Here is a 16,342-nt window from a genome sequence, read left to right on the forward strand (position 1 = left end):
ATTTCGTGTGCAGAGTTTGCAAAGGTTGGCAAAAGACAACAGACTGAAGGGGCAGCTAAGCACAATGGGAAAATGGACAATATTGTAAAAGCGCAGCGTGCAGAGTGAACCAGCTCTGCAAAAAGTTAATGGGTGGCGTTTGACTGCACAACCTTGTGGCATAAGGGTTGTGGAAGCAATAAATTGATTATCAAACAAGTCCTGTGACTGAAGAAGGGGAAGGTGATTGACGAAGAACAATCTCCTCAAACAGGAATTTGATCCTTGGCTTGAAACCTGATTTTGTCCACCATGTGTCAAGATAAAGATGCAGAGGAACGTCAGCAGAGACACAAGGCAGTGTTAACTATGTCAGCAGTGGTAACTATATCAGCTAAATAATAACATCTTGGAGAAGACACGTGTTAGCTGACAAGGTCTACAGCCAAACTGTGTAAAAGTGTGCACTTGAAGACAATGGACACTGCAGTCAGGAAGGGAGTGGCCTGGTCATTCACTGAAAATGTGAAGAGAGCTCGTTCAGCAGACTGACCACCCTGGGACAAACTCTTGCATGCAGGGTTTGCAACTACCAGTATAGTGAGTATGTCTGTAGTTTAGGAATAGGGTAAATAAACCAGATTGTGAGAACAAGTACTTGTTATGTACAAAAAACAAAAACAAAAGCAAAAAGAAGAGTCATACAGACTCGAAACATTAACCCTGTCTTTCTCTCCACAGATGCTGTCAGACCTGCTGAGTTTTTCCAGCATTTTTCGTTTTTGTTTCAGATTTCCAGCATTTGCAGTATTTTGCCTTTATCTTAGTGTTTAATTCACTGCCACTTCTGTTCCAGGAATGCCTACCTTGAAAAAGTACTGCTCTTCTCTCCGACAGGATTTCTGCTTGTCTCTTTTGCCCTGTTCACCTTCATTGCTTTCCATTTCCTTCCTGGTGTTTGACAAGATGTTTACTAAAACTTGCTTTCACAGCCATATTTCCTTCCTCAGTGACAAATGCTCTGAAGAAAAGTCATACAGACTCGAAACATTAACTCTGTCTTTCTCTCCACAGATGCTGTCAGACCTGCTGAGTTTTTCCAGCATTTTTTGTTTTTGTTTCAGATTTCCAGCATCTGCAGTATTTTGCCTTTATACTTGTTATGTGGCATTGATATCAAGGGTAAGACAAGATCCTGCAGGATTTGGGAAGTTACCTGGGTAAAGGGGTAACAGAGCTACACTTTCTCTCTAGCTTCAGAATATATCTGTGTTTTGTTTTGTTCTGATCAAGTATAGCTGTTTCTGCAAGTGACACAGAGCAAAATAAGTCAACCAATGTCTTTTTCACCTCTTGCTGATCATTTCTAGATAAAATTGTCTCAGAGGGATTCATAATACTGATTAATGGTGAACTATCTTTTTGATATTATATTTCCTTCGCTTCCTTTGATCAAACATATTATGTGGCTTTACTTTGTTCCAGTCCACAAACGAAAAATAATTAAAAAGATCAAGCTTCAGTTAGCCAGTTCTAAAAAATTTTCACATGCAGAGACTTCAAATTTAAATTTTAGGATGTTACTTTGTGAAATTTTCTTGCCAATTTTACCCTATCCCATCTCTTGTGAAGCATGACCCCTTGGTTCCATAACCAAAGATGCAATCCAGTATCTTGCCACAAATGGTCATTCAACGTTTGAGAATTTTGACAGGGATTGCCTGCAATTTGTTTAATCACGATTGTAGTTGAGCCCAATTCCACCTTCAGCTGATATGTGTGCAAACATATTCCAGGAATGCCAGTCAGGAAGTGGGTATAGTGGTTGAGTTTCTTCTCCTTAACCCCAGGCCAATTGATTGATCCATACTACTCTGCTGATGAGATCTAAAGTATCATTTTGCAAGGGGAGGATTCTGGCTTGAAGCATATCAGTAAGAGCCCGAGTTACAGATTTGATTCTCTAGTGCAGCCCATCTCAGACTTGCACTCCCATCTAACATGTGGAGCTGGCAAAATGAGTTCACTACTGCACCTTTATGCTTATGTAAAGAAAGAAGTGTACAATGGATGAAGAGATTTACAACTTCAGTTTTTCCATTGTGAAACTGTACTTGCTAGCAAATTCAGTATGGAGAAACTGTTCTTCCCAGCCCATGAGTTTCCTTGTATTCCTGATGAGAGTGGTCCAATGGAATATCTCTCCACTAACGTTCATTTAGTAATGTATGAGTGCAAAAGGATTGGAAATGTTGTTCTTTATAGATGAAGTATTCCATGAAGCTAGAACTAGAAGCTTACTGATACCCCAAGACTCTTAAGGCTTGGTTTATGTTTTCCAATTAAAATGTGTAAAAGGCAATTCCAGTTTCCTTGATGATAGGGACAGTAATACCTTTTTCCTGGTTCCATTCAAAATTTCCACTGTACAAAATAAAACAATAGGAATTGTATCTATTTAATAAAGTAACCATAATGTACAAAGCACATGAAGTTGAATTGAATGATATTATGCTATCCCTAATAGAATAATGATTATACACTTTTTTTAAAAATCAGTGAACCTTTTTTAGCTAACAGGTTAAAGGCTATTTTAATCACTCTAATTTGAATATCATCGAACCTTTTGTAACTGAGTAATGCAAAGTTTGCAGAGGTGAATGCATGCATTCATGGAGATGTTAAAATTACAAGACTCATTATGTATTCTTGGTTCAGAGCCCAGACATTCATTGGAGTACTAAAACAGATGAGCCCTGGAGAAAACATTGATTGACTGACAGTTCTGGCTCTCTGATCTCTGGTCTTGGTCCTGGCCGCCATTTTGAAAGGCTGCTGAGTCATCCCAGCTCGGTGAAAATCCAGCTCATCATGTTTGACTCACTTGATCAACTTCTTTAATGAAGTAATGGAGAAGTTTGATGAGGATAGTATAGTTGTTATTATGTATAAGGACTTTCAAAGAGCATTTGACAAATTACTTGTTAGCAAAAATTGAGGGAAAGTGGCAGCATGGATACAAAAGCTCACAATTACCTATATTGAGTTAATTTGCTAATTAAATGCCCATTAAACAAATTTATTAATGTTTTCCTGTATTTTGTCATATTTCATCTCTGTGTTAGCTACATCGTTTGGTGCTGTTTGGAAACTTTGAAATTATGCTTCTACTTTGTAGCCAGCTTGCTGTCCATTCCACTTGTTCCCCTGGCCTCACACGTTTTAACCTTAGTCATAACACTATGCCTTATCAAAAGAGTTTTTGGAAATCTATGTTTACTGCATCTACTACATTATTCATTTTACTGCTGACTGCAAAATCTAGGTCAATATTTCTGCCATTTCTTCGTCGTTGTTTTCTGCGAGTTTATTCTGTGTATACCTAAGTGGCCCTACCCTTACCATGATTTTTCTCTTGTTATTCAGGTATCTGTAGATTACTTTTTATATTCCTTGATAACACGATATTGTAGGGTTTTTTTGCCTTCTTTTTCTGCATCTTAGGTTTTACATTGCCTGTTTCTTCTCGCTGTGTTCATCTTTTCTTCACACCATCTTTCAATTTCCCCACTTCCCCTGATCTGTGATCTCCGGGATGAGGAGATGCCAACTCTAAGTACATAAATTTGTGACTGCTATGTCCTGTCAGGCAACAGGAAACTGGCATTCATTAATCATTTAATATCATCTTCCAACACCATCAAATGATATATGCCATACCCTGCAGCTGATTAAAAAATAATCAGAACAAAAATAAAAGTCTAATCATATATTTCATATGAAATAACTAGTTAAATTAATTTCATGATCCAGCTAATGCTGCAAACAACTTGACTTTTGCTCTAGTAGTTTGTGATGTTATCTGAAACTTTAGATGAGATTACCACCTTATAAACTTTTATAGGTGCCCTAACTACTGCCCCATGTAAAAGCAATTGATCTATTTTTAGATTGATCAAAGTAACTGTTTTGGATTTTTAAAGAGTGGGTGTTTTGTTTGCATGTGACCTATTCTACTGACTGTTGATTGGTTTTCCATAATATGTCATAACAGGCACAACTGAGCAATAAAGTGCATAATCTTCTATTATTTCCATACAATAATCCAAAGCTCAATAGAACCATTGTACATTCTTTTATCTTTTGTGTAGGCCCACTGTTACTGATATTGCTATGTTCCTGTCATGACACTAAGGGCAGAATTTTGCCCTTAGCATGCAGAATTGGCAGGGGCAGGCAGGAGGCCAACTGATGCCCGCGATCAACAGAACACTGTGATTTCACACTAGCGGGCCAATTAAGGCCCACCCAGTGTGATACGCAAGTGGCAGCGCTGAGTGCTGCCTTTGCAGGTGGAGGGAGGAGGGCGAGCAGGCATAGCATGAACTTCGCACATGCAAGAGAGTGCTGAATAATCTCCTTGAGGCGCGGAGCTGCCTCAGGGAGATGAAGAGATATTTTTTAAAATAATAAAGAGCAAAAAAATGTAATGAAACATATCCCCTCGTGTGACTCTGTCACATGAGCAGGGGCATGTTTTTAATTAAGAAACACAGTTTTTATTTTATTTGTATTTGCTTTTGGAAACCTCAACCCGCCTGTGGATGAGATTTCCAAAAAAATGCAAAAGCCACTTGGCCTTTTTGCTTGCCCGCCAACCGTTTAGTTGAAGTCAATTGATAACTTAATGGCCTTAATAGGCCTTTTAATTGTCGGCGGGCGCGCTGCTGGCTCCGGTGTGCGCCCGCCAACCAAACTATCGCGCAGCTGCTCATTGACATCGGCACGCTCAGCCAACATCATCACGCGTCATTTCACGCTCGGTCAGTTCGGGCGCGTGCCCACCCGCTGAGCTAAAAATTCTGCCCTAAGTGTCGGCGATTTAGCCCCTCAAGCATATTCCACCTATTAGTTAGTGCATGGTTGATCTGTACCTCACCTTCATTCATTCTCCTTTGCTCCATATGCTTTGATAACTTGCCTAATAAAAATCTATTAATCTCAGTCCTGGAAATATCAATTGATCTGGCATACACAGCCTAATGGAGGAAAGTGTTCCAGATTTCCTCGACTAACCCTGTGAGAAAAAGTTCCCTGATTTCACTCCTAAATAGTCTAGCTCTAATTGTAGGGTTACGCCCTCTTGTTCTCACTTCCTCCATCAGAGGTAATTGTTTCTCTAGGGTGAATTTTAACCCCAAAAATAGATGGTTTGGGGTCGGGTGAGATGTAAAAATTCTTTAAAGATTCTAACCCAACCCCAAACTTCCTCCAATTCACCCACTTCCAGGTTTAACAGGGGACATGAAGTCATGGTGCTGGGAGCCTCACTTTTAACTTGGTTTCCATGTCTCACTCTGACAGACCAGTTTTCTCAGACCTTGGGAAACACAGCAGCTCAAGGGAGGCATGGACAGCTGCAAGGAAAAGGTCAATGCCCTACAGCACTGCTTGAGGGTCAAGGGGAGTAAGGGTGCTTCCTCACAGGCCCCAAGCTTACCTGCTTTCCTGGGACCTGACCCCATCACCTTGCCATTCCAAAGCTCCATGCCATTCAAAGACCCCCTGAAGAAGGATTGGAAGCCCTCCTAGGGTTGGGGAGCAGATCTTTACCCCACCCCCCCCCCATTCCCATCAGCAGCTGCAGATCCCTTACCTGCGGCTATGACTGCTGCTTGTTCCAGGGAGCTCCTTGCCCAACTGGAAGCCAAGTTGGTCAACCAGGCATTCTTCCAGTTGGGACCCTGTCAAAAAATGATGCATGCTGTGGAGTCAAAACTCCACAACATGTAGGGACTGAAACTTTTCCCTCCATACCATCCTTCACTAATGAAACCAATTAGGAAATGCCATCACAGAATTGTTAAAGTTAAATTATGTTCAAATAACTTGATTGAGATTTTTGATGAGGGCAATGTGGTTGATGTGATTTATGTGGCTTTCCAAAAGGCATTTCATAAAGTGTAGCATACCAGAGAGTAATAAAAAGGAAAGTGACAGCATGGAAATGAAGCTGGCTGAGTGACAGAAAACAGCAGTGGTGAACGGTTGTTTTCAGACTGGAGGAAGATAGGCAGTGAGATTTCCCAGGGGTCAGTATTAGGAGCACGAATTTTCTTCATCTATATTAATGGCCTAGACTTGGGTGTACAGGACACAATATCAAAATTTGTAGATGACATAAAACTTGGAAATATTTCAAACTGTGAGGAGGATGGTGATAGACTTCAGATGGACACAGACTGCTGGAATGGCTAGACAGGTAGCAGATGAAATTTAGTGCAGAGAAATGTGAAGTGATACATTTCAGGGGGAAAAACAGGGAGATGTAGTATAAAACAAAGGGTTCAATTCTAAATGGGGTGCAGAAGCAGAGAGACCTGGGGGTATTTGTACAAAACGTTGAAGGTGGCAGTGCAGGTTGAAAAAGCAGCTAAAAAAGCAAACAGGATCCTGGGCTTGATAAATAGGGACATAGATGCAAAAGCAAAGAAGTTATGATAAACCTTCATAAAACAATGCTTCGGCTTCAGTTGGAGTGTTGTGTCCAGCTCTGCGTACTGCATTTAGGAAGTATGTTAAGGCTTTAGAGAAGATGCAGAAAGGATTTACAGGAATAGTTCCAGGGATGAGGGACTTCAGTTATGTGACAGACTGGAAAACCTGGGATTTTTCTCCTTAGAGAAGATAAGGCTGAGAGGCAACTTGATAGAGGTGTTTAAAATCATGATGGATCTAGACAGAGTAGATAAAGAGAAAAGGTTCCCATTGGTGGGAGAGTCAAGAACCAGAGGACAGCAATTTAAGGTGATTGATAAAAGAACTAACGGCAACATGAGGAAGAACACTTTTACACATCAGGTAGTTAGGACCTAGAATGTACTGTCTCAGACCGTGGGGGATGCAGATTCAATCATGACTTTCAAAAGCATCAGGAGGACTATGTGGAAAGGGCTGGAGAGTGGGATAGGAGATGTGCACTGGCAGAGAGCTGGTACGGACAGGACAGGCTGGATGAACTCTTTCTCTGCTGTAACTATTCTATGATTCTATCTTTCTATGATTAACCCATAGAGTATAGTTTAATTCTTATAAATATATAAACAATCTGCCAGGATACATTACTTTTAAATTAAGATATCTGCAGACTGCTTATTAAATATTTATCTGGAATATTATTTATCCTCCTTCCATTTAATTGTCCATAATAAAACCAAATTATTTAAGCCCTTTTATCATTCTAAATATACTGTTTTATAAGCATTTATGTACAATTGATGACTAACATGTGCTGGACTGACAATATCCAGTGTCAGACCAAGGAGAATGGAAATAGTTGGGAAATATTTTCTGCTTGGATCAGTACTATATATTTAATTGTTAGGTCTGAATAAGGAACTCATTATAATGGGAGTGAACGGAAAGTGATTTGGGTCTTTGGAATTCAATGCTTTTTACTTGTTTTACCCTTGAGTTGGGACAGTTTTAGAAATAGGTCTGTGGTAATTCTTATCTTTGTAATTTCCCAATACAGTCATTAATCAAGCAATATTACCACAATGGGAGTGATAGGCCATTTGACTTGATTAGTTAAAGTTCTGAAATTAGGCACATAGATCCCTATTCCCAATGTGTTGTATTTTACAGCTAAGACAATTCCATACTTCATTGGGACAATGCTAGTGATCATTATAGACTAGCCTTTATTGAATTTGTAAAATTAGTCTAAAGAGTTCTCATTCCAGATTTCACTTCATTTTCATTGGCTCTTCCCCCATAGTACTGCTTACCTATTTCTGGCCTCACCTGTAGAAACACACTTCTGGAAGCCAAGAATCAATTTTGAGTGTACATTTAATTCTCTATCAAAACTTATTTTACTGTGCACTTCCCACTATACGTTGATTCCTGTTGCTGTAGAGCACACAAATTTGCAGTGCAAGGCTTCTCAGTTACCATTTCCATACATATAATAATTTTCCCTACATCCACAATTGACTTACAGCAGAGTACTTATGGTAGGAATCCTATTGGGTATCCCTAAGCACTCAGCAATTTAGATGAGGAGAATAAATGCAAGATAGGACAGGAAAGGCAAGTGTACCTAAGAATCATATGCACTCCTGTTCTAACCCTTAGTCCACGCTTGATAACCTAGGCATTTAGGAACCTCAGAGTATATAAATGAGTTGTCACAGAGCTATGCTATCCTCTCCAGACTGATGTGCAAACAACTTCACCCACAAGGACATCTCTTTCTCTAACTTTACCATTGCACTTAGCTTCTATGCTACAAGATATTTGCAAACTACCACTCGGGGCATGTGCCAAATCAGCCAGCCTGCTGTCCACAAATGCCTCAAACAAGTAATAGAAATCACTTGACATCATTGTCAAGAAAGCAGGGCATTGCACATGGCATCTACATGGCCATCTGGACTCTTCACGTCAACCATACAGCCTACAAGGACACAAAGGATACTCATCCCATTAATTTATAAGTTTGTCAGACCACAGAATTATCAACTGGCAGCTAGAGAGATGCTGGTGTAATGGTAATGTCTCTGGGCTAGCAATTTAGTGGTCCTGGCTAATGTTCCGGCCACATGGATTCAATTCCTGCCATAGCAGCTGGTAGAATTGAAATTCAATTATTAGATTTTTTAAAATCTGGAATCGAAAGCCAATCTGAGTAATGGTGCTATGAAACTATCACAAAATAAAAACAGAATTACCTGGAAAAACTCAGCAAGTCTGGCAGCATCGGCGGAGAAGAAATCAGTCAACGTTTCGAGCCCTCATGGCCCTTCAGCAGAACTGAAGCATAGTTTCAACAAGGGAGAAATATAAATTGGTTTAAGGTGGGTGGGGGGGGGAAGAGACACATTGAGGGTGTGGTGTGAGCAGATAATCAAAAGATGTCAGAGACAAAAGGGTCAAAGAGGTGTTGAAGGTGGTGGTCTTTGTCTGAGAAAAGTGCTAATTAAGAATGCAAGACAGGATATTCAAAGTACAGCTCTAGTGGGGGTGGGGTGGAAAGACTAAAGGTTTTAGTTTTAGATTTAAAAATAATGGAAATAGGTGGGGAAAGAAGAATCTATATAAATTATTGAAAAAAAAGGCGGGTGGGGGGGGGAAAAGAAACGGGGTGGGGATGGGGGGAGGGGGGTTTAAGATCTAAAGTTGTTGAATTCAATATTCAGCCCAGAAGGCTGTAAAGTGCCTAGTCGGAAGATGAGGTGCTGTTCCTCCAGTTTGCGTTGGGCTTCACTGGAACAATGCAGCAAGCCAAGGACAGACATGTGGGCAAGAGAACAGGGTGGAGTGTTAAAATGGCAAGCGACAGGGAGGTTTGGGTCTTTCTTGCGGACAGACCGCAGGTGTTCCGCAAAACGGTCGCCCAGTTTGCGTTTGGTCTCTCCAATGTAGAGGAGACCGCATTGGGAGCAACGAATGCAGTAGACTAAGTTAGGGGAAATGCAAGTGAAATGCTGCTTCACTTGAAAGGAGTGTTTGGGCCCTTGGACGGTGAGGAGAGAGGAAGTGAAGGGGCAGGTGTTGCATCTTCTGCGTGGGCATGGGGAGGTGCCATAAGTGGGGGTTGAGGAGTAGGTTGACTCCCTTCTCTCTCCCCTTGTCCAGTCCCTTCCCACCTACATCCGTGATTCCTCTGACACCTTACGTCACATCAACAATTTCCAGTTCCCTGGCCCCAACCGCTTCCTCTTCACCATGGATGTCCAATCCCTCTACACCTCCATCCCCCACCAGGATGGTCTGAGGGCCCTTAGCTTCTTCCTTGAACAGAGGCCCCAACAATCCCCATCCACCACTACTCTCCTCCGTTTGGCTGAACTTGTTCTCACACTGAACAATTTCTCCTTTAACTCCTCTCACTTCCTCCAAATAAAAGGTGTGGCTATGGGTACCCGCATGGGCCCCAGCTATGCCTGTCTCTTTATGGGGTATGTGGAACATTCCTTGTTCCAGTCCTACTCCGGCCCCCTCCCACAACTCTTTCTCCGGTACATCGATGATTACTTCGGTGCTGCTTCATGCTCTCGTCGGGACCTGGAAAAATTTATTAATTTTGCTTCCAATCTCCACCCCTCCATCATCTTCACATGGTCCATCTCTGACACTTCTCTTCCCTTCCTTGACCTCTCTGTCTCAATTTCTGATGATAGACTGTCCACCAATATCCATTACAAGCCTACCGACTCCCACAGCTACCTCGACTACAGCTCCTCACACCCCGCTTCCTGTAAAGACTCCATCCCATTCTCTCAGTTCCTTCGCCTCCGTCGCATCTGTTCTGATGACGCTACCTTCAAAAACAGCTCCTCTGACATGTCCTCCTTCTTCCTTAACCGAGGTTTTCCATCCACGGTCGTTGACAGGGCCCTCAACCGTGTCCGGCCCATATCCCGCGCATCCTCCCTCACGCCTTCTCCTCCTTCCCAGAAACATGATAGGGTCCCCCTTGTCCTCACTTATCACCCCACCAGCCTCCGCATTCAAAGGATCATCCTCCGCCATTTCCGCCAACTCCAGCATGATGCCACCACCAAACACATCTTCCCTTCACCCCCCTTGACGGCATTCCGTAGGGATCGTTCCCTCCGGGACACCCTGGTCCACTCCTCCATCACCCCCTACTCCTCAACCCCCACTTATGGCACCTCCCCATGCCCACGCAGAAGATGCAACACCTGCCCCTTCACTTCCTCTCTCCTCACCGTCCAAGGGCCCAAACACTCCTTTCAAGTGAAGCAGCATTTCACTTGCATTTCCCCTAACTTAGTCTACTGCATTCGTTGCTCCCAATGCGGTCTCCTCTACATTGGAGAGACCAAACGCAAACTGGGCGACCGTTTTGCGGAACACCTGCGGTCTGTCCGCAAGAAAGACCCAAACCTCCCTGTCGCTTGCCATTTTAACACTCCACCCTGTTCTCTTGCCCACATGTCTGTCCTTGGCTTGCTGCATTGTTCCAGTGAAGCCCAACGCAAACTGGAGGAACAGCACCTCATCTTCCGACTAGGCACTTTACAGCCTTCTGGGCTGAATATTGAATTCAACAACTTTAGATCTTAAACCCCCCTCCCCCCATCCCCACCCCGTTTCTTTTCCCCCCCCCACCCGCCTTTTTTTTCAATAATTTATATAGATTCTTCTTTCCCCACCTATTTCCATTATTTTTAAATCTAAAACTAAAACCTTTAGTCTTTCCACCCCACCCCCACTAGAGCTGTACTTTGAATATCCTGTCTTGCATTCTTAATTAGCACTTTTCTCAGACAAAGACCACCACCTTCAACACCTCTTTGACCCTTTTGTCTCTGACATCTTTTGATTATCTGCTCACACCACACCCTCAATGTGTCTCTTCCCCCCCCACCCACCTTAAACCAATTTATATTTCTCCCTTGTTGAAACTATGCTTCAGTTCTGCTGAAGGGCCATGAGGGCTCGAAACGTTGACTGATTTCTTCTCCGCCGATGCTGCCAGACTTGCTGAGTTTTTCCAGGTAATTCTGTTTTTATTTTGTTTTGGATTTCCAGCATCCGCAGTAGCTTTTAGCTTTTTGTTTTTATCTATGAAACTATCATCTGGTTCAATAATGCTGTTTAGGGAAGGAAATCTGCCACCTGTACCTGGTCTGGCCTACATGTGAATCCACACCCATAGCAATGTGGCTGACTGCCCTCTGAAATGGCCTAGTTAAGGTTCAATTCAAGGGCATTTAGGGATGAGCAACAAATGCTGGCCTTGCCAGGGATGCCCACATCCTATGAAAGAATTTTTAAAAATCCACGATGCTCTCCAGAATGGCTAGATGATTTGAAGGCTGCTTGACAACAAAGAAAATTTTCCCCAACTCTAAAATGAAACCTGGAACAGCACAGGAACGAAAATACAGTGGAGCTCATTCCTCAACCAGAATTACTGTTGAAAGCAAAGATTTCACTGCCTGGACCCTCCCAGGTTATTTGTCCCAGCAAAAGTTATCACCACCTGTTGTATGTAGCAAAACTTTGAGATTCAAAGATGAGGAAGCATACAACAGATGAAGAGAAGGGCCAGGATCAACAGGTAGCAGAACTGGAAGATGAAGAACAGCAAACTGGAGTAAAAATGCACATTTGGAGCCAGGAAGCAGCAAGCACAAATAGAAAACTGCTTCTATTAATTTTCACACTTGGGCCATGAAGAACTGGTCCTTTCCAATGTGGCAACACTCAGTTGCTCAATAAAAAACATTTTATCTATTTCCATCTACTGTGGCTTTAGGACTACATTTGCCTCAATTTGCTATCTGCCAAATGCCATTGGCCCTTATTAGTGAATCTATAACATTTTCCCATTGTTCCTACTGCTGCTCCATGTATTCACACTGCTAATGTCTTGCTGTTTTGTTTTGCTTCTGTCCAATCCTAACTGAGGTGTTAGTTTTAGTCTGAACTATATGGTCTGACAATATGATGTTTTCCACCTGTCAGAATGGAGCATAATACATGCTGGACACCCTGTGCAACCTCTTGTATGAAACAACTCAATTAAAAGCTAATTGCTAATCCCATGGCAAGCTAGTTCCATTCACAGCATATGTAAGGATGACAGCTTCTGATCACAGATGTGTGACAACCTAAGGCATCTGTGTTTTTCTGCTATCATGAATAAGAAGAGTTGGGAGAGGGCCCAAATTGTTTTTGTTTCAATTTATTCATTCACGGGATGTGGGTGTCGCTGGCTAGGCCAGCATTTATTGCCCATCCCTTCTTGCCCTTGAGAAGATAGTCATAAGCCACCTTTGTAAACCGCTGGTGGCACACCCACAGTGCTGTTAGGAAGGGAGTTCATCCCTTTTAGACTTTGTAGTGCTTTGATACAACTAAGTGGCTTACTAAGCCATTTCAGAGGGCAGTTAAGAGTCAATCACATTGCTGTGGGTCTGGAGTCACATGGAGAACAGACAGACCAGGTAAGGTTGACGGATTTGTTTCCCTAGAGAGCATTAAGTGAATCAAATGGGTTTATACAACAATCAATAATAGTTTCAAGGTCATTATCACTAAGATTTTTATTGCGTGAATGTAAATTACACCAATAGCCATGGCGGATTTGAACCCATGTCCCTCAAGCATTAGCCTCTGGATTACTGGTCCAGTAACATTAACATTATGCCATTGCTCCCCTCCCTGAGATGATGATGCTGAGCAGATTGACAGGCAGGCTTGTGTTCACACTTCTGTACATATCAGGTTCTCAAGCACGGTGGTCAAGCAGGAAGACAATTGGAGTTCAAGGTATGCATTCTTTTTGCACAACTACTAGTAAATGCTCTAAGTGTCATTTTGCCCAACTGATAATGTTCTCAACTCAGAAATGGTCTGTAGTGCAGCATGTCTTAAAGGGGCAAGCATACTCTGTGTAAACATTTCTGATTTGGTGTTTAATATATATTATTTTAAAATTGTAAAAGACCTGCAGAAAACCATTTCTCAAAGGTAGTTCAGAATCTCAGCCAAATTTTTCTGATGTGGAGTTTTATTTACATTTATTGGGCATGTTTCCTTCATTATTAATACCCCAGGGAAGTGATAGTTTGAAAACAATACCATAATCTCTATGAGGAGGCCAAGAAGATGAAAGAGCTCTACTTGGTTTTTAATATAAAAATGCGTTTATACATCAAATCAAGGGCTGTTTTATTTGTGCAAGGCATTGATTTAAATGTCATTTTAACAATAAAATTAACGCTACACATTTCATTTACAGACAGTTCGATAATTCATATGTAATTAAGTTCAAAGTTCCTAAAATCATTTCTCCTCTGTTTACCAAGCATGGTAAACACGATCACATTATTCATATCACAAAAAATGTATTATGCTACTTGCTTGTGGTATTGTGGTGACAGTGGCACTAACTTTTAAACTGTTTCCCTCTCCAAAAAGATAATTGTAGGTCTGATTTTAATGCTCACCTGACTAAAGTACTTCCTGCTATGTCACTGACATGTTCCCTGCCTGCTGACATCTTAACCGTGCAGTTTTCAGAGTCTGCTGAAGCACCCACCAGAAGGAGGTAGGGCCTCATGAATATGTGTAAATAAGGGCTCCAAGGCAATTAAGACACCAACACCATGTTTGCACAAAATCACGTTAGTCCTGCCCAATGCCCACCCACCCCTCAGGAGAACCTAGTGGTCTCCAAGCTACTGTAGCTACAGCATTTAAAAGGGGAACTCACCTACAGGTGATTGCATCAGAAGATCTTTTTGCTATTTTGATTGCCATGCGAATCCCTAGACAACTTGATTTTCACTTTTTTTTTAATTAACAGTAAGCTTTACCTGTTTCCAATTCTGATTCAGAGCCCTGAAAATCATGCCATACATCTTTCCTAGGTAGGCATCTGCCTTGGCTCACTGATAACACTCTTGCCTCTAAGTCAAAAGGTTATAGGCTCCAGCTCCACTGCTGAAACCTGAGCACATAATCTAAGATGACAACTCCTCAGTGGTTTCAGAGATACCAGCTTTTGGATTAAAAGTTAAACATCTGCCTTCTCAGGTCAATATTAAAGATTCAGGGTACTATTTGAAAAGGAGTTCCCCCAATTATCCCTTAATCAACTAAAACATTATCTGGTCATTTATTTCATTGCTCTTTGTGGCAGCTTGCTCTACATAAACTGGCTGCAGCATTCCCCACATTACAGCAGCGGCTAAATTGACTGTAAAGCCCTTTAGGACATCCTGAGATTGTAAAATATGCTATATAGACGCAAGTCTTTTTTTAGTATAATTTCCATGATGTGCCGTCCTGGTCCCTACCCTCTTCAACAACATTGTGTTTTTATAGGCGTCCTATTTCTCTGTCTCCGCGTTGAGGCTCTAATTTATAAAACCTTTCAGCATTACTGTCCATTTGGCTTGACCTGGCCTTAGGCGTTTATTACCGATCTGAATCCCTTATCGGTGCAGTAATGTATACTTGAAAGGGGAGGGAAAGAAGTGCAGAGTTTTGGGGAAAGAGCAGGGCAATGGCACTAATTGGCATGTCTTTCAGAGAGCCAGCACAGACACAATGGGCCGAATGGCTTCCTTTTGTGCTGTAAGATTCTATGATTATACTGCCGTGCACTGTGTGACTGTGACCTTTTTAAACTCTCTTTGCACTGGCTGCTTCCCAGTCACTTGTTTGTACTGCTGTGTGATTCAACCGTCTATACTTAAAGCTCGGAGCCAAAAACACTTTGACAGACCTGATGGCTGTGCAACTGCTATGAAATTGGCAGCCCAAATAAAAATTACATGAGAAAAATCCCAAATGGCTAAACAAAACGTTGCGAAGGTGCCTTTTGTTTCCAAAACCGACGATCTGCATATTGCACTTCTGCAGCTGCAGGTAAATATGCGGCTTCCAGTGTTGCGAACGGCCGGATCCAGCTCACGGCTGCAATGTACTGTGGAAGTGCCCGGGGCGCGGGTTTGCTCGGACAAGTGGGGAGATTTATGTTTATGGATGTCACGGATCTCCGGTTCCCTCTTTAAATCGCAGCTGTCGGCTCCTTTCTCACGTTACAGCCGTCATGGAAATTGTAGAGCCTGCCAACCAGGTAACTGGGACAGATGAAAGGGCGGGGCTGTCTGTCAACCCGCCGGCTCTCATTTGTTCCCAGTGAGGTTTCATTTGAAAAATTATTTGGAAATCAAACCCCTCCCCCCCCCCCAAAAAAAGTAACACGGTGGAAATGGAGTAAAATAGACAAAAACTCAAAGAGAGATGGTGAAAAGAGAAGGCTTCTCATCATCAAGGGGTAGAAAGTGAATGAGGCCGTCATTTCATACAGAGTCAGAAAAGGAATTAGAGCCAGAGAGAGACAGGCGCTGAAAATCTGGGACCGAGCCAGAGAGACTTGGTCAGAAAGAGAGAGAGAGAAAACATCAAACGGACCACATGAGAGAAATCCAGCAACAGGAAGAGCCTCCCCGGGAAAGAAAAACAGCAATCTACAAACAAACCCCAAGTCATCGCTTCTCAAACTGGGAAGAGCAGAAACACACAGACGGACACAGAGAGTGGACAGAAACCTTGATCCAAGGGACACCCCGCCGCCAGGGGCACATCGTCAAGGTTAAAGGAAGAAAACAGCAAGAACTCTTCAAGCTCTGTGGATATCTGCTCTGCAAGCAGCAACATCCAGAGAAAACAGCAACTTCAACACAAACACTATCAACATCCGTAGAAACTCCACCATCCAGAGAAGTGCCGCCCGCATTCAACAGAAATACAGCAAACTGTATACACAAGATCGCCATTGATTTGTCCCATCGAGATCCAGAAGGTCAAG

General features: G+C 42.3%; 1 long non-coding RNA gene across 1 annotated transcript; it reads right to left on the minus strand.

Moving 5' to 3' along the window:
• Positions 1-2,423: 2,423 nt before the first annotated feature.
• LOC144695931 (uncharacterized) lies at positions 2,424-16,222 on the minus strand. The gene is made up of 2 exons (XR_013580032.1): positions 16,142-16,222; positions 2,424-2,874 (listed from the first exon to the last, which is right to left on the minus strand). It is a non-coding gene; the product is annotated as an uncharacterized LOC144695931 (long non-coding RNA).
• Positions 16,223-16,342: the final 120 nt, after the last annotated feature.

The sequence above is a fragment of the Cetorhinus maximus genome, chromosome 21 (genome assembly GCF_964194155.1).
Source record: "Cetorhinus maximus chromosome 21, sCetMax3.hap1.1, whole genome shotgun sequence".
Taxonomy (NCBI): Eukaryota; Metazoa; Chordata; class Chondrichthyes; order Lamniformes; family Cetorhinidae; genus Cetorhinus; species Cetorhinus maximus.